Source organism: Argiope bruennichi, chromosome 3 (genome assembly GCF_947563725.1).
Source record: "Argiope bruennichi chromosome 3, qqArgBrue1.1, whole genome shotgun sequence".
Classification (NCBI taxonomy): domain Eukaryota; kingdom Metazoa; phylum Arthropoda; class Arachnida; order Araneae; family Araneidae; genus Argiope; species Argiope bruennichi.
Window position 1 is genome coordinate 53,782,445 of NC_079153.1, and position 19,824 is coordinate 53,802,268.

At 28.6% G+C, this 19,824-nt stretch overlaps 1 pseudogene; it reads right to left on the reverse strand.

Moving 5' to 3' along the window:
* LOC129963717 (transcription factor AP-2-epsilon-like) overlaps positions 1 to 19,824 on the reverse strand; it is an 84,351-nt pseudogene that overhangs the window by 55,483 nt on the left and 9,044 nt on the right.

Below are 19,824 nucleotides of genomic sequence, written 5' to 3' on the forward strand. Positions count from 1 at the left end.
GATATATAATGCGAAAGTTTAATAATCTGAAAATGCTTACAAGCTTTTTCACAAAATGGGAAAAATAAAATAGGCTCTTAAAAATGTAATTCGAAACAGTTGGCTTTTATTTATCGCATACCATAGGTTTTTAACAAAATTTTTCATCAGAAAAAGAAAAACATTATTTCCAAATTTGTTGATAACGTTTGATTCTAGAGGACCAGAATTGATCGTCGAAACGTATAAACTAATCAAATTCGTCCTCTCACACAGTAAATTATACCCAAGTTTTAATTGATAATTAAACGAAACTTACTAAATTCAGTTTTGATCAAGAATTCAAATTAATTTTGTAGAATCAAAAGTATTAAAATAATTTTCTCTCTCTCTCTCTCTCTCTCTCTCTCTCTCTTTTTTTAAATCTTAGCTTTAACTCAAAATTTCATTTAATGTTAAATCCTATTTATCCTCAAACATCTTCATAAATGATTCAATCTAAGTATACTGATAAAGTTTGCTCATTCTCAGTCAAGTCTTTCTTCCTTAACACCCTTTAAATGATCAACAGCCCATGCGACATCTGAACCATTTAGAAAAACATTTTCACTCTCTGTCGTGTATAAAATAACGGCTACTGCTTCAGCGCTCATGCACAGTAGAATGGACGCGTCCAGCCGTGGAAAAGTACAAAGTGACCGCTCGATTAAAAACGCTGTTCCTTTCAAATGCTTACTGATTTGTGAACAATTATTTGTCATTGGGGAGACCTTTTGCGATTTTTAATATGAGCTCATGTTCATTAGATGCATGCCCAATGCGTAGAACAGATTTAATTTTGAAGTTAATTACACATTTTATACATATATTATTTGCAAAAATTAAACATGACATGCGCAACGATTATAACCATATGATTTTTTCATTCTGCGAATTTATTAAATTCATTATTTAAATTCACAAAACAAAGAAATTTATCACCCCCTCTCCCTTCTCTACATAAAACTGAAGTTTTCTTTTGACACAAATTTTCACAATCGCACAATTGATCACAAATTTTCTAAAATCTTCTGTTCTACATAAGAAAATAAGTGCATGAAAAATTTTGTGAGGAACTAACGAATAATTTTAAATATATTTTGCGAATAAGGAACATAATAAATGTTACGCATTTCAAAATGCTGAAAAAGTCAGCCAACAGAAAAAAAAAAATGAACTTATAAAGCTAAAGAAAACCTAAATATCAATTATTTCTTTTATAAAAATTATGGACATGAATAAGGTATTATGCCTATATACTATGAACTAAAAGTCATAATGATTATATTGGAATCTAAAAAAATTAGAGCTTTTTATCTATTAAGATCATACCAAATTTTGTACAGAAAGTCTCCAGATTAGAGTGCTGGCTTCCCATGATTTCATAATAAATCTTTCTAATGTATCTAGTTTAGTTCTGTTAAGAATATGTATAAAAAAAACTTTTAAAATAATTACTAAATTAAGACAAGTAACAGAATTTGTGATGCTTGTGCTCAAGAAAAACAAGCAAATAAATAATTTGCAATTAATATCACTTATAAGGAGCAATAACGTTTCAAAGATTCTTTTGGTTGAAATATCCGTCGCTAAAGTCATTTGATGAGCTACATTATTTTATCGTTGTTACAAATTGCTGGGATCATCTTTTCTTTACTTATAATCAACATGTCATGAAGCAGATGAAAGCAAGAAACCAAATCCAAGGATATTATTGATCAAATGGGAATAAAACCTATTGTTAGGATTAATAAAAAGAAGAAATTTACTGAAGAAAACAAACTTTTAGAAGTAATTTTATTTTGAAGTATCTTTCTTGTAGATACCTAAATTTTGTATTAACCTAAAAAGATGCCTATGATCTATAGTGCATATTTTTTTTTAATCATTACATTTAGATGCCTTTTCTTTGTGAAAATATCAGTTGTAATTATTTTACTTGATATCTTGAAGAATAACATAGATATCCATCAGATGAATATTTTTAATAGTGGAACTGTTTCTACAAGCTCACTAGTTTATTGTCAGAAAAGAATGGGAGGAGAGTAGAAAACAAAAATATTTAATTGAAAAATACTAAAGTGAAAAAAGTAAATCATCAAGGGAATAAATCTCTTCCAAAAAGGTAGAAAAAAAAAAAGGAGAGGAATACAAATGAAACATAGGGAAAAAAATGAATGCGTAAATGTCGCAATTCATTTGTGAAATAACTAACTACGAATAGAGAAATGAAATGTAAAAAATAATTGAATAAGCAATAAAAACAATTTTGGGAAACTTCTTTGGCGGAGAAGTTTTGAAAAGAATCCTTAAAACTCTAGTTTTTAATTATTTATATCTTATTTCACCATTCGCAGCATCTGGTAAATTGTGAAGAGAAATCTTGAAAAGTTTTATCTTCAAAGAATTATTTTATTCATCAGCAGATCATTTTAGCAATGTTCCTGTGAAGATGACAGGCCCATATGAGCAGAAATATGATCGAAATACACATAGATCGGAATCGAGAATTTTAAATACAATTTGTTAATTCAGTGTTTTCGGAGAGATTCGCGACGGAATTCGATTCAGTGTAGTTCTACTTTTTCGAAACAATTTTTTTAATGAAAGATCTACATTAAAATTATTTCTCAAGAAATATTCATCGCATATAAATATAAATTCTTTTGATAAAGATACTATGTTTTTGTTGCATAGATGATTAAGTACAAAGTTGGGAAAGTTTTACACATTTTTCTTCTTATTATTATTGTTTGGTAACACAAAATTCAGAATATACCATTGAAAAAATTTGATTTTCCTATAATTCAGAAGGGGAAAAAAATATGGCTAAAAAAATCTATAAACTGTTTCTGTGCAAAAAAAATATTTAAAGACACATTCTTTCAAAACACATTTTCCTATCTTTTTTTTACTTCAATGAAAATAAGCGACCTTATCGACATTCAAGAAATTAACTCGTCATCACAAGTTTATACATATGTATAGAATTAAAATAAGTCTATTTAGCATTAAATAGAAATAAATTTTTAAAAAAAGTCTAATTTAATTAAATACTTGAAAAATGTTAACATGGTGTTCCAAAGCAAAATTATATTTCTTAATTATTTTTTGCTAATTAGATTTTAAAAAGCTTATAGAAAAATGATATACAATTTTTCTGTAATCCCATACATATTTATAACCCAATTTGGAGTTGAGAAGCCCAGTTTTTTTTAAACTCTTTCTGAAAAGGATTTCTTTCGCCTTATTTGAAAAATCAATTTATTCTTTCTATTCAATTTATATTATATATATATATATATATATATATATATATATATATATATATGAAAGCTTTTGAAACATTAAAAAATGGAACTACCTGATGACATTTCAGTTCTCTGTCAGTCAGTCAGAGTCAAACTACCTGACGTGCTTTATTTTTTACAGCTTATTTTACTTTCGCTTTATTAGAACTGATTTTTATTTATATTCTAAATAATAAAACAGTACAAAATACTATTTAAGAATCTAATCTGTAAAAAGGGCTTGAAAACTGCTTTTACGGATGAATTTTATTCTTAACTACAGTTAGAGATAAATTAAAGGAAATAAGCTTCTATATTTATATATTTAGGTCAAACGAATATTTTACTGATTGTTGAAATTATAATCTTCAATTCCAATTTCTTAAAGCCCTTAATACTTTATTTTTAGACATTTGAACACTTTTAAAATAATTTCTTCATATACAATTCCTGTAACCGCATTCGCAAATGCATATCCCCTCTCGGCCTTTATTTATTTTTTTAGAAAAATAACGATAGTGATTTTTTTTTGATAGACCTATAAAATCTTAACCTACAAACATAAAACAAAATGAAATAAAAAATACTTTCTAAAAAAACTATCTTAAAAGAACGGTGGAGAAAGGTTTCATTCACGAAGTTAAGTAGGAGGTGGCACCTGAGCTTGCTATTGTAAGGACGGGTGGCGAAACAGATCAGATAAAGTGGCTGAAACAATGATGAAAGAGCGCAGTTATCAAAAAATAGAGCATTGGGTTTTTCATTCTTTTCCATATTTTTTCATCCATTTTATTGCTACTTAGTAACGGTTACTTCATTCAAAATTTAACTTTAATTCTTTAAAAATTTAAATTTGTAATTCTTTTATAAGTAAGACAGATGCGATTTAATAAAGCAGTAATATTGTAGAAACTAATAATTTTTGTTTGAGTTTAGTTAAGTTATATTAGCGCCCCATTTTCAAAACAAACAAGGTTATTTGAGAATGGACCTCAAATTTAAATCATGGCCAGATTACAAAGACAACACCTGAAGTGGTAGCCCCTTCCCTCAGCGCCTGCGAGAGGACATTTGGCCTAGATGGATTTAAAGAGCAGCAAACCAACTCGCATTACGGTTTTTCGGTGTTATTATGGCCCTGAGAATTTTGTTACAATAGAAATGCCAAATGAAAAATGTGTAAAAATATTTGTTTGTAAATATATTTTTAGTAATGTAATAATCAGTAGATATTTTATTTATGTTTTAATTTTCTTCCCTTTTAGTTAGTCAATTCATTTATATAATTGTAATGGAATATTTGAACTCATTTCCTCCAATTCCTTATTAGTTAGTAACACTTGTACGGAAATTTAATTATTTTACGAATAATTAAATTTCTGAAAATATTAAGAATGTTATTCATACGAAAAACTCAAATATACCAATTTTCAAAATTCAAACCGATAACAAGCTAGTGAAAAATGGATTTCAAACTTGCTTTCTTCTAACATGGAACAGAATAAGTTGAATAGAAATGTGTAAAAGCATACTTATGAGAGTACTAAATAAAGGTGTCCTAAATAACTGGCTAGATCACGACTGGGATTAACTAGTTAATTGTTTCGACCTCTTCGGAAAATGCTTACCTAAATTGTCATAAACATATTATATATATATTACATAAATATAAAAACTTAACAATTATTGTATGTAATAATTGTCATTGAATAAACTTGTCATAACGCAAAATATTGTACTATTTCCATGACGAGTATACTCGTTAAAAACATCAATATTTAGGGGAGGATTATTGTTCTAATTTCCTCCCCCCAGTTAGTCATTTCATTTATATTATATAAATGTAATAGAATATTCAAATTAATTTCCACAAATTCCCTACTAGTTAGTATCCCTTGTATGGAAATTTATGAATAAGGCTGATGTCTGCTAAATATTACTTGATTCAGCAGGCACAATACAAAATACCATCTTGAATTGTAACATTTCATAAGATTAAGTATAAAAACAATCTGCTAAGTTTGTTTTTATTTGCACTAAGAACAGATACATTATCCCTGTTTTATTTCTTTTCACTTTATTGCAAACACAAAAATTAAATGAAGTTTGTTTTCTAATATACATTCGGAATTGAAATTTTTTACAACTAAATTAAAGTTGCAAATAAAAAAAATTAAATGTAAAATCCTACATTAAATAACTGTTTCTTTTAATTAATTGTATTAATTACTGTTACTTCAGTAAATTACTGTTCTACAAATTGACTCATCTAAGATATCAACTAAAAATATGAAAGATGAATGTAAATGAGAAAAAAAAAGTTTCTATAAGGTTTAATTTATTTAATAATTTGCTAACTATTAAAATAAATTTTAAACAGCAAACTATTAAATTCAACTTTTACTGTCAAGAAAAAACGAGGGAACAAACATTTGTTGAGTTATAAAACGATCTTGCAAAAAAGAAAAATATAAACAAGCAGTCGCAATTTATTTGAAATTGTCTGGCAATTGTTAGGTAAACAAGCACTTGTAACATTTAAGAGGATAATAAATTTTCAACCAAATTTGAAAAGAAACATGTATAAAAGCATTGAGATAATACGCATTAAGCACACGCTGTGTGTGGTTTACACACAAACGTATATTAAATTGCATTTAATACTTAGTGAGTCTTCTAGAAAGGGGCCGAGCAAGGAAAAAAAAAAAAAAAAAAAAAAGAACGAGGAATGGTCTTCCTAAAAAGTCAGGTGTGTTGCCGGCGGAGGAATGTTAGAAAAGTCAGGCAGGTACATAAGAAAGGGTCAACAACCCTGGAGGAAAACTTGCGGCTCTGGAATCCAGTGGGGGGAGGGATGCAGCAGCACAGTATCCTTGGCCGCCAAGTTAATTCGCCAAATTTCAAACTCACGCTTGGAGATGAAAAGTTACACTTCTTTTCCCATTTTAATTTATTTTCATTCATGAAATAAAATGATTTGCACAAAACATCTAAAAATCTTGCAATGACACGGCATGAAGATTGAAAAAAAAAAAAAGAAAATGTTAAGTTATTTAGACATGACATTGGCAAGTAAGTACCAATTATACCAAAATTGCGCGCATAAAAGACATTTAATTTTTACTCTTGTCTTGCATTATTGCATATTTCGTAAAATAGCACAGAAAAGAGGCCTTATAGTTCCACAGAAAGGAAAGGTTGACTTCGTGGTTGACTCTACATAGAAATTAATGTATTTCACTAATGTACAGAGTATATTGACCATCCCTTCCTCGTTACGCTGAGTACCTCCTCCCTTGAAGGTTAATGAGACTTCTTGGCCTTTGAGGGTTCCCTTATTTAACTCTAGGGCTCTTTAGTTTTCCAATGAGAAGGAAATGGAAAAATTTACCCTACATTACAGGAAGAAATATTTTCATTTTTATACTTTAACAAAAAACAAGACATGACATCGTTTTTAAGATTTAGTTTTTGAAAATTAAAAAGTGGAATTAAGCACAAAAGACTTACAATTTAGAATCTTCCACATTTTCTTCCCTTTTCTTTTTTGCTCTTTATTTTTCTAAATTTGCTCTTTATTTTTTTGATTTGCTCTTTTTATGGTAAAACAAACAAGAAGAAAAAAATAAAGTGTAATGCTTGAAAGTTTCTTACTCAATGGCACTACTTTCCTAGAGCTAGGAATCAACAGTTGCCGAAAGTGGGCTTTTTCTATAAGAAATCGCCGCAGCTACAATTTAGGCAATCGATTTTTAATTACTTATTCACAATTATTTTTTATTGTTGCAAGCTTAAAATTCTTCATAATCTTTATACATAGACGAGTTTCATTTATATAAAGGTCTATTCTATTACAATTCAAATATATAGCTTGAATTAGTTATTGAGAAATCTGATCATTCACTTGTTCCCGTAATAATAAAAATGTCCACATAGAATGCAAAACACGAAAAAACTACTGCTCATTCTTAAGCATAAAACAAATCTAAACATTTATATTTCTAGAACAAATTTTATAGATCAATAAAATTTAATTTTAAAATACTTCGAAATACAATGCTTACCTAACCGCTAATCAAATATTTTGTATTTTCGAGAAGCTTTTTCCGGTATTTCAAAATGGTTCTATTTTTCCGGTTCAAAAATGCGGAAAATGTTGTATTTAATAACAAGCAGGAAGTATTTCTCTGAATACCGTTTTGCCTGCGTATTTTGTAAACAAACTTATGTTTTTGCACTTTACCCGCAAGGTCTTCAAAAATCAAAACAAATATTCTCTGGAATTTATATATTTTACGATGATTTTTCTTCCACAGTTTATGCTCACAAAGCAGAATTTTTCCAGAGTTTCGTTTTATAATGACCTTAATGGCATTTTAAACGTTTCCTTTTTCTTTTTTAGAAGTTTCATTTTAAGGCAACTAAATCGTAACCCTTTTTTTATAAATTAAATCTTTTGATTTCTTCAAGGCACCTCAAAAGTAGTGTAAGATATAAATCTTGAGTAACTTGGTACATAGAAACTCACTAGAAAATTGAAGCTAAATTGATTGAGGATGTATTAAACATTTTCTCTCCATTCTTAAAATGTAACAAAAGCAAGAAGATGATGGATAAGTTTTTCATTGAAAAGATTATTACAGTTTTTATTTTATTAAAGGATACTCATTTTAAACACTTATGCTAGTCAAATGATGTGAGAATAAAAACAAGCAAAAAAGAATGTTCTAAATTTCAGTCAATAGTTTAAGAACTTTGGATTTTAGTTAGTTTCATTTTCTTTTTTGAAAAATAAATTTTTTGGTCATTTGTTAGGATGCAAGCCTCTTATTATAAAAGATCTCTCTAAAATATGTTTAAGTAATATCTCTTTATTAAGATATTCTTTCAGAGCATTAACATCACTAGACTGATCATTGAAGATATAGTTACAAATGTTTTATTTCAAAAACGTTGACAAAGCTTGGTAATTTGCTCTATGTATCAAATTTTTTAATGATTGATTTTTTTAAAAAAAATTATTTTAGGATGGTCTTGAAGATCTAATGATATCAATGCCATCCATTGAAAGCACGTAAAGGGAACAAAGTATAGTGTAAGAAAAATTTGCACATCATTTTTTTATTCTAGATTAAAATTTTCAAACTAATTTTCTTTTAGTTTCATAAGAAGTTTCCCTTAATTTAATTATTTTTATTTTATAATTTTCCATAATGCTTACAATATGATGGTTAAATTAAAAACAAAAGAAAAATGGCATTTCTTGAGTGTAAAAGAAATGAAAATAAAATTTGAAGGAATGTTTAGTTTTAGGGAAATTTTAGAAAAATTACACAAAGATGATTAAAGCTAAATTCATGCATTTCAATTATGAAATAGTATTATTAAAAACACTCACTAAAGTCGTATAAACAAAATAAACTTCTAAAAAACTTTTAAATTTTCTAAATAATAGCTTGGCGTTGGTTGACTGTAATCAATTGTCCACCCACTGAGGCTGCCCAGGTGCCTTCTTTTTGTAAAAGGATGGACATTTGTAATTAAATGAAAAGATAATATTTACATATTTCTCACTGATTTGGGTTTTCTATCGAGATTAGAAAGGGAAAATGCTTAATTTTAATCTAGTATAAGCTCTCCGGTTCAAGCATTGATTATTTAGAAGACAGTCAAATGATGCTTTGCACTTGTTATGGCAATCAGAAAGATTGAGTAGTTTTATTTTAAAGTTTGACATCCGACTTACATAGCTGATACATCAGTCTAATTCATTTCCGACATTAACTTGGCAATACACTGATACAAATAATAAAAATAAATCAAAACACTTTTTAAACTATTTATAAATAATATTTTTCGCGTATAAAAATATTTTTAAATATTATAGTGTATAAAATGTTGTTACAGATTACAACACTTTTTTTTTTATTGAAATCAGAACTTTCTTTATATGTTTTTTTTTATTTAGAACTCGTAGTTTTTCAAAAACTAATTCTATTCCATAAATTATTCTCTTTTTCAAAAATTGTAATGAAGCATTGTGTATGGATACTTGGATTTAATTTATCATTAGTAATTTTATTCTGTAGTGATAGTAATATTAAAAAGGTAAAATAATCTTTTCCATACATTTGATAATAATTTGATTAATAAGAAATTAACGGCTTAATTAATGTTGCGAGAGCTTTTTAAAAAAATTCTTATTCTTCAAAGTATTAGCGAAATAAATATCATATAGTCATTTGGTTTTCAATTAGCTTAAAAACTATGCATAAACTTTTCATTTTATATACATAAATTATATATTTTATCAATTATTTTTTATAATAATGCATATTTTCTACAAGATTCTTTTAAAATCTACTTTTTTTTACATTGTAATACACCTTAAAATAATTAAGTGGGAAATGAAAGCATAATTGGCGATTATCTGCCAAATGTGAAGACCCACAGGCTTGGAAACTCGTCTGGAGCAGTAGTAACCAGGGAACTTGTACAGGGATGGGAGGGGTCTTCGGATAGAGTAAGGGGGGGAGCTGAAATAATACCTTTTACACACAAGCCGACAAAAGTTGTGAGGTAGAGAAACAGAAAAAGAAACCAAAGAGCCCAGGGGGGGAGGGGGTCGAATATCTATGGTAGGTCAATCAAAAAGGCTGTTAGCTTCTTCATGCCTTTAGTTATTGAGCTACTCATTATTGCACAAGAGTTTAGTGCGTGCTCATGTCTGCAAGAAAATTACAAACAATTTCAGAAGAATGAGAGAAGAGATTATTGTAGAATTAAAAAGCTACTTTTCCCGTATCAATATCTTTAAAAATATTCTTACATCATACAGAATGATGAGAAAATTATAGTCATAAAATGCTGAGATTAAGGTTATAGAAGCATTGGAAGAATGCATAATTTTTTACTAGAATTAAATTAGATTTATGTGAATATTCTTCCAAAGAAAACTTTTCCAGCGGAAGAAATTACATGGTAATATTTATATTAACTCAACCGAGATATCGAAATATGTGCAATTTTCTTTTTCTATATATGTGCTCACACTAAAAAGATAAAATTCGCCTTTTGCCTTAGTTATTGATTAGTTACTAAGTATTGTAGTTAAGTACAAAGCAATGATGATTTTTAGTGAATTTAAAATCTAGCGTTTTCCCTTAAAGGAAAGTTTCCATGAGTCTAACTCTTTTGTCAAAATTTCCGAACATAATCAATATCAATATAGCAAAAAATTGGAGCTATTTTGACCCTACGGTAGATTATTGACGTTCCAGATTGGAGCTTAGAAAACACATTTATCGTCTACAGTGGCCTTCTATATGTGAAATTTATCTGAAATTCGGGAAAGAAAATACTAGTTCAAATTTCCCTATCATTTGGCCACGACTCAGAATTAAGAAAAGTATTCCAAAAAGAGCTGCTAATTCTAAACGAAATACTTAAATGTAAAAATAAAAAGCTTATTGTTTTGCTGACTTTAATTCTCTCTATTATAATTTTCAGTTTGAGTAAATGGGAGGCATAAGTGGTTAAAAATATTAACGTATAAATAACCTTTTCTCATGAAAGCCTCGAAGGTGATAATTATTTAATAAGAGAATGCTGTTCTTTTTATTGTATTGATTTCGTAATAGTTTTTCAGATCTGAGTACCATTAACAAGGCTAACACAAATCTCTTAAATTTTAAATAAAAAATTTCATTAAAAAAATTAGTGTAAAAAACGTATATTCATGGGAATACCATATCCATCAGAGTTGCTAGGAGTAAGAAAATAAGACAATTCCACTGACCTGTCCATCATCTAAGGCAGCCAATGCACCAGCATTGTGAAGGTTGATGATGTCCTGATCAGTTAAAGTGTGTGTCGAGTGCACCAAAATGTCTGGTCTTCTCGCATATGCGATGTCCGTCCTGCGGGATGAATCTGCATAAGTAAGCATGTTTGTTTGAAGATGGAGGTTTGCCTCGTCCTCTCTCTTGAAAAGGTTGCGAGGATTCGTATGCAGTTGGTGGTGATATTGCTGCGGCGTTGTGCCGGGTAATGTAGGTGTCACGGGACCGTAAGGGTCCGACTGAAAGTCCAGCTGGGGCTGTGTTAGACTACTGTAAGGTGGTGGAAAATAGGGTGGCTGGAATTCATTGGAATGGTTCAGGCGGCCGCCACTGGTGAATGTCGTAGCACCGGGAACTATGCTGGCAATAGAAGTCAAGTTTCCGACATGGCTAACCACTAACTCTCTGCGATCCTGTAAAGAAAGAAAAAAAATTCTATTGTTATACTAGCAGATTAAACACTTGTTGAATTTAAGAACACTTGGTTTCAAAAATCAATTATATTATCTTAGCTATAAAAACCAGCTTTTTAATTTCAAAATTAACTGCATAAGTAATTGTATTTTTTCATTACATTATTTAAATACTATAAAAGATTAGGAAAATAATTATTATCAGCTTAAGGATAGTTTAATTCAATATATTATGTTTGAAATATATTTTATTGTTAACATTTGTAATAACTTGAAAATTATTTTTCCCTGAAAAGAGTATTTCAAAATTTTTTCCTTTAATCAATTTTTCGGGATATGAGCATAATATACACTAAATAACGAATCTTGCTATTTGTTTACAAATCGATAAATATCTCAAAATATAGTTTTTTAAAAATTGAGTTTATCTAAAATATTTCGCAATGTCTATTTTGAAATTTATCTAACCAACATTTAATTTATTCGAAATTTAAATTTAATTCGCTGTTAAAAGAAATTGTCAGTTTAGCGATGGAACTTAAAGAAAATCCATGTTTATCATGATTATTTGTTCTAGGATATTATTTTCTTGTAAGATAATTTCTTTATAATATGTAGTTTTTAAATTTCATTTTAAAGATTGATCTTAATGGGGCTTTTTTTTTTGTGATCCTATATGACTTTTAATAGTTCCACAAAGGAGCAATATTTTTCTTTAAATTTATTTTCAAGTCAATAAATGAAGACGAAATCTGTTGACTTCAAGCATCGTTGGGGCTACATATGAAATCAAAAGAGTACCACATTTCCATAAGATTATGCCTGAAACTTTCATAGGTTAAGGCATTGTATTCTCTGCCCGTATAATACAGGCCAAAGAAAAATATTCAAACTGATGTTTTTTTAATAGAATTAATATAAGTCAAAGCATCAAACATCTGAAAGTTTCAGACACCTTTTTTATTGATACCTCCTCCCTTTCCAGAGAATTATTAAATACATAACGATCTTTGTGAAACAACCACTTGAAAATTCTAACAAATGTAGTAGCTCTTTTATAAATTCCCCAACTCAGTGGTCAGAGAGTCCCGGTAGTAATTAATTCATTTCAATTTCCTACAATGATTGCTAAACGGAATGTCTTGCATGTACCATGTAACCCGATTGAATCCCTCGCAGCAATATCTTCTGCAGACGATGGATGTTCTTCAAAAGGGGTTGCCCAACCTCGAACCTAGACTGTGGGAAAATGTCGGCTTTGCGTCTTCGAAGGTCAGACACCTTTTTCTCTTTACAGGCACACCTCTCTCAACTCGTCTGTTTAGCTATGCATTACTCTTCGCGCTCTCTCTTCGTACCCCCCCCCCTGCATCTTTCGAATGAAAACTTAAAAGTGTTTTACATATTCATTTTCTTCCGGCTTATGCCGTCGGTCACGTCGCCGACACTCCATTAGACAAGGGCTGCGTGGATGGGGAAGGGGGTGCAAAGGGGGTTACAAAGAAAGGAGTGACGCCCACGCACTTTGAGCTCTGAAGAAGAATGGTCCATGTTCCAATGTTCAGTACACCTGACCGTGATTGTATGAACCTTTAATTCGATCTGACTTACATGGGAAATAAGTAACCCTACCATAATTTACATTTTAGATTATCTATCCACTTTGCTGAATGCTTCGAGAAATAAAAATTTTATCAATCTGCAAATTTTAGGCATCTTCTTGTTAATGACAAATATTATATAGTTTTTAAAGGAAAACTTTATTTCTTACATTTTCGTTATTCTCTAGTAGGATTATTGACCATTACGAACCCTTAAATACATACCAAGCACGCAATTTTTAAATGATTAGAGAGGTAACTATTCAGTACTACCAATAACTAAAATAATATAAGGATGCTCTTCAGTATTCCAGACCAGTACGCTCTATTCAGAGATTTAATTTTATAAAATGATGAATAATCTTGAAGAGGAATGGAAGATTCCTTTGAAAATGTTTGCGACACCATTCGTCAATGGGATATATTGGTTGTCGGCTAGCTTGCTGGATTTATTGAGACTCAAATTGTTTATACTTTATTCACTAAAAAGGTTTTATCCAACTGAATCAATTCACTTAAAACTTGTTGCAATACATTTTAGGAAAGATAAATGGTTATCACTTTTTAAAAATATGCAAAAGAATCATTAATGCTTTGATTTATTCACGAATTCTGAGAACAGGCAACGTATATTTTCCTATTATAAATATTCCATAAAAAATTGCATATTTCACGCTGGCAAACATGTTACTTCTATTAATAACTTCTTTCTTATAGAGATTATGAAGGAATTACTTAAAATTCTCCAAAAATATATTTTCTAGAATCGGCCAATGTCATATTCAGTATTTCAATTATTTCTATTTTCGTAGCTGCACTGCATCTTTCAAAATTTTCCTCTTTCTAATCGAGTAAACATTTCTTTCGCGGCTTCGGATCAATTGAAAATTTCGCAGCAAAATGTTTCGAGAAAGTCTTTTACGTATGGTATTCATATTTAGAATAATTTTACCAAATCGCATATGCGTTCGAGCACTTATGATTAAGAAAACCACTATCATCATACCATGCCATTTCCTTGTTGTGCAATATGCAATATATTCATAGTTTATTTTTAAAATGCTGAAATGCCTATTTTATCAGTATATTTCGTTTCAATCAACAAATTTATTTTGTTCGCGATATTTTGCCAGAGATATTCAATTAAGTTAAAACCTAAGTCAAATAAGTTAACACAAGTCTTAATCGTAAGTGGAAACTATTTCAACTCGAAACAAGGTACTGTGCATTAGAGTTGAGTACTTCATGAACTGCTTAGATTGAAAGTTCCCATCATCTTGACATACTTCACTTTGCCAGAGAAAGCTTGAAAACAGTGTAAAAAGTTTTATAGACGGCTTTTCGTCATTCAAATAGAGGCGTTTCACTTGTATTCCTTTCACCTGGGTTCATTCTGCTTCTCTTTCTTTTATTCCCTTTCTCGTGAGAATACGGTAATAGTTTTACGCGCTCTTTCTCACTGGAGCGTGAATTTCATTAAAAGAACCACACGATTCGAAAATGGACTCGCAGAAAATTAAGACATTGTACACAACCTCATCTGCTTTGTATTGTGGGTAGACCTCACGCATTCCGGAAAAATACAAATCTCCGATATTGGTGTTTTGGAAAAGAATCATCGTAATTTACTTCATGCAGCTGTACTTAGTGCAATTTATATATTTTTTTAAAAAATCTAAACAATATATATTTTAAAACAAGCCTTAAGGTGAAAATACCCTGCACTATTATTATTATTTTACTTTTGTGTAATAAGGTTTATCTTTAGGGAGAATTTTAAATTACTTGAGTAAGACTCAATGTTATTAGTAATGTATATTTTCGAAGAAATCAACAAATAAATGTAAATCTGTTTATCATATGTTCAATAACACATATCTCGTGAAGAATAAAAACGCCAATTAAATTATTAAAAAATATTGAGTTTCTTTCAATCCTTTCGCCTTTTTTCTCATCAAAGGAGAAAATTTCCTTACTGTACTCATTTTTTTAAATTTGACCTATTTTTATTATTTATATTATAAAATAAAAATTTTAAAAAGTGGTAAATTTTTCACAAAAGAAACTTTTTTTTCCTTAAACAAATATCTAACTAAAATTCATTAATGTCAGGAACAGAAAGGAATAATTTTTAAGTTTTTTTTTTTTTTTTTTTTTTTTGGCATACACCTTAAAGTTCAATTTCAAAGTTCAATAGTTAAAATGTCTTTTTAAATGCGAAGTCTCATAATTTATTAACAAGCGGTAAATTTCAATTCTGAGCGAAATCGAACATTAGTATTACATGCATTTTTTTACAAAATTATATGCTGAATAATTAAAGAGAAGAGCTATGAATAGTTCATTTATCAGAACAGATGAAGCATTATTTTCATTTGGGATTCCCCGTATTGCGTTAAGATGACGTCCATTATGTTTCACTAGATTAAAGAAAAAAACCCAACAACTGGTAGTAGTCACTTCCTAGATTTTATTGTCTATTTTCAGTGAAATGTAATTGTAATCGAAAATTGTTTCAAATTCTTCAACATTTGTAAAAGAGAATCACTGTGAATCAACCGAAAAAATTATTAAAATATTCCAATGAATTTATTAAATTTTCCCTATAATTATTATTGACCAATCTTTATTTTCTATCTTTATGATAGTCACAAAATATTTCTGGCAAAAACATTTTTTTTTTGAATAAGGACCTTGATTAGGAATAAAATAATAGGTTCTCCTCCCCATACCATTATATTTAATCAATTTGAAATATTTATATGGATTTTCAAACAGCTATTTTCATCGTCTTATTATATTCATTACATTTCAAAACTAGAAATTTATGAAGAATAAATTTTTAAATCTTTTTGAATAATTTGATTTTTTACAAATTCAATAAACTTAAATAACTTTAGAGTGCTAATCCTTACTGTAATAACATAAACATGCAACAAGTAAAATATGCCAGCATCCCGAATTTAAAGATTTCATTGCAATCCAAATATCATGTTATAATACACAGTAAATTTTGATGCGTATAAAATTGATTTTCTTCTAAAGGAAATAAGATGTTACGTGATAGAAAAGGAAAGGCGGTACTTCAGATTAATTTAGAAAGGAATACAGGATTTTTCTTTACTAAATTTCATATAACTCGATATATCTTAATCATACATTAAGGGAATAATTCAAATTCATCAAATACAATAGAACAAATCAGTTACTTCTTTGAATTTTCTGCCTTTTCTTATTATATGTTTTTACTTAATAAATTACATTTTTATAATGGAATAAATTAAATTAAAAAGAAGTAGAATATATTCCTCAATAAAAAAGATAAACCGCTAAAAAAATGAAAAAACTAAAATTTAAAAGAAAAAGATTCGTGTATAAATATTGTATTTTATCAGCAACAATTTTCCTTAACAAATATAAAAAGTTTCCGACAAATCCTAAAAATTTCAATAACAAGTTATTTATCTATCTATCTTACTTCTTATATAGAAAAAGTTATGCATGATATAAGCAAATTTGATGAGATTCGATTTTTCAAAGAAAATATCTTAATATAGGAAATGAAACAAAACTCTATGTATATATCGAAAACGCACAGTTTTTAAAAGTAATTACACCTGCTTTGCATTTTAATATGTTAAAATATTTTAAAAGTCAAAAGATTAATCACCGGTTTAGTTTCACTTAATGGGATTAGTTTAAGACGATTTTAAAAGTCCGTGAAGTTATTTATGATCAAAGAAGGTTTCCAATAATAAAATCCGTAACGACTTAAACACCTCCTCCTTAATCACTTTGTCACATGCTGGCTAACGAAAGTGCAGAGAAAAATGGCCTTTTCCTTTTAGTAAAACATTTTCAATCGAAATACGCATATCTATTACCGAGCAATGCTTCGCGACCTAACAGCAATTATTTTGCGCCGTCGATGAGAAAGATTAAGTAAGAACCTATAATAACCTTTCGGAATTGCATTATTTCTCCTACCGAGAACCGTTCACATACCGACAGCAATAATGTGATGAGAAAGGATCCGGAGAAAAATGGTGGAATATAAATAGCTTTGTAATTGCAGCTTTTGTAATTTCGTCGCAGTTGTACGTAATCCCACGTTGTGTAACTGGTTAAAAAATGGATTGCGTATAATAATGTCCGTTACTCAATAAAAATCTTATCCATCATGACTTGATATATCTACTTTTTTCTCTTTTCGAATCTGCAGCTAATTTGGTATATTTCATAAATTTTTCAGGGACTGGGGGAAAAAAATCTTGACACGAATTCTAAACTTTAAAGAATATTCATCTGGCAACTTAATTATAACTTATCAAGAATTTATTACATGAATTCTTGATAAATTATTACGATAGGAATTTATATATTTGAAATAGTTTGGTAAATTTTTTTAGAAGATTTATTTTCTTCAGGAGTAAAGTATTAACTACTTTTTCCTCTCTGTGTCGAGCTAATTTTTTCATATGAATTATGATGGGCCGTTATTGAAATAATTTCCTGAATCTATAATTGTCAGCTGAGTATGCTATTACGTTGAACTTCGATTATTTTATCTAAATGTAATCACTTCGAATAAACGAAAACTCGGTTAATAGACAGAATGTAATTTGAAATTTATTTTCAATAAAGTTTCCCAAAATTATTTAATATAAATTTATAAAAAATAAATTCACAAGTACTTTGGCATATAAGCATTTTTAAAAGTTTAAAATCAATTACTAATAAGAGGATTTGTTAAGGTTACTGATTTTCACTACCTCCCATCTACTTTTTCACAATAATTCTTTTAAAGGTGTTCTGTTTGAAAGCATGCCATTAATTTAAGGATTATATGCTAGTCTATAACGTTTGTGCTTTAAAGGTATTTTACAATGCCGTTTTCATCTGCGATAAGAACAGATAAAATGCTTTAAAATTGATTTTTTTTAATAAAAATTTCCTTCTTAATAACTTTTTACAAGATTTTTTTTTCTAAACATTTATTAAATGCCACTCTGATTCAGATAGAAAGAGCATACATGATTTATATCTGTCTGAGAGCACGTAACCGCAAAAATCGAACATGATATAAAAATGAAATTTGCTATGTTTTTTTTTTACATCAAAATCATTTATTTTAATGAAATTTTAGATTAAATCGTCTAAAAGAAAATAATTTCACCATATAAATCTCTCAGAACATAATGAATAATAAAAGGATAAATGGATGACATTTTATATGTTTAATTCCTATACTTGTATATCTGTGTCAAATATTAAAATCCCAGTTCTATTAGAAGATTATTAGATTAGTTATGACGTCTAAACTATTCGTTATCAAACTTTTGATAAAATAAATCGAAGAGAAGAGACTTTAAAGGTATACTGAACTGAATGTAATAAACGAAGAAACTTAAAAGCATATTTTATAGAATACGGAAAAATTGGAAGTTTAAAATCGTGAATTCGTTGAAAATTCTTGGATAAGACCTTTCTTTAACTTGGTAATATTTATAGACCAGCATGCTGTCTGTAAAGTGTATGAGGCTTGTGAAAAGCACTCATTGAAATACAAGGAAAGAATTAGTGCTATAAAAAGATATTGTAAGAATAACCGAGTGATAGATATTCTTTCTGTTACGCACGGCTGATGCAATCAAGACAAAAAATACAAGTGAATGGAGCCAAGCACATTATCATGCTACAATTTTTCAAATTAGAGGTTCGAACCTTGTATTTTTTCATTAACGCAACTGCAATGAGGAAAATATTTCAAAACTTCAAGAATCCTTTTACGGACATCTTGAAAACATCCTCCATCTAATAAAAAAAAAATTTTTTTTTGAATGAGTGTTCAACATTAAGGCATTAAGTATAAATTAATAAGCGCTAATAAATTTCATTATTTCATCTTAATTAATTTACTGTGTGGTAAAAAAATGGTGCAGAATTTCTTGGATCCTTATTTCATATATTTGTGAACGATAACTGCAGAGAAAGAGTAAAAATTAAACATTCCTACTGTTAATCCGTCCTGCAATCAAATTTTATATAGTCTGAATATTTTTTTTTTATTTTTTGAGAAAGCAAAATTTATGATAATAAAATAACTGCAATATTATAATAATCGTTAAAGCTCGTGCTTTATGAAAATTAGATCTATAGATACAAATTTAATGTACTGTTCCTCCTCAAAAACTGGGTGTTGCAAATTGACTCTGGGAATTCTACAACTTTTGTGAATATTAAAAAAAATATTTGAGGTATGCTCGTAATATTTTGGATTCCGGCATTTTCGGATGCTAGTTTTGCGCCCTACAAAAACTTTATTATGCTACAATTAATGCTTAAAAATTGATAAAATGCTTAATGCTTATTGATTAATTTATTTATAAATTATTAATCTTTAAAAATATTAAATTTGTGATATTTATGCTTTTATTTCGCCATTTTATGAAATATGATAATTTTCTTTCCTCGAAAAAATTTGAAAAACAGAATAGTTTTCGATATATCGCTGAAAGTTCATAAGACTCATTAATTTTGGAATTGGTCATTATTCAAAACTTTTAACTTTCAAAATTATCAACAAAATTCCATAGAATTTTATTGAAATGTTAATTTCGTGATGACAAATTGATTCTGCCAAAAAATGATAATCATAATG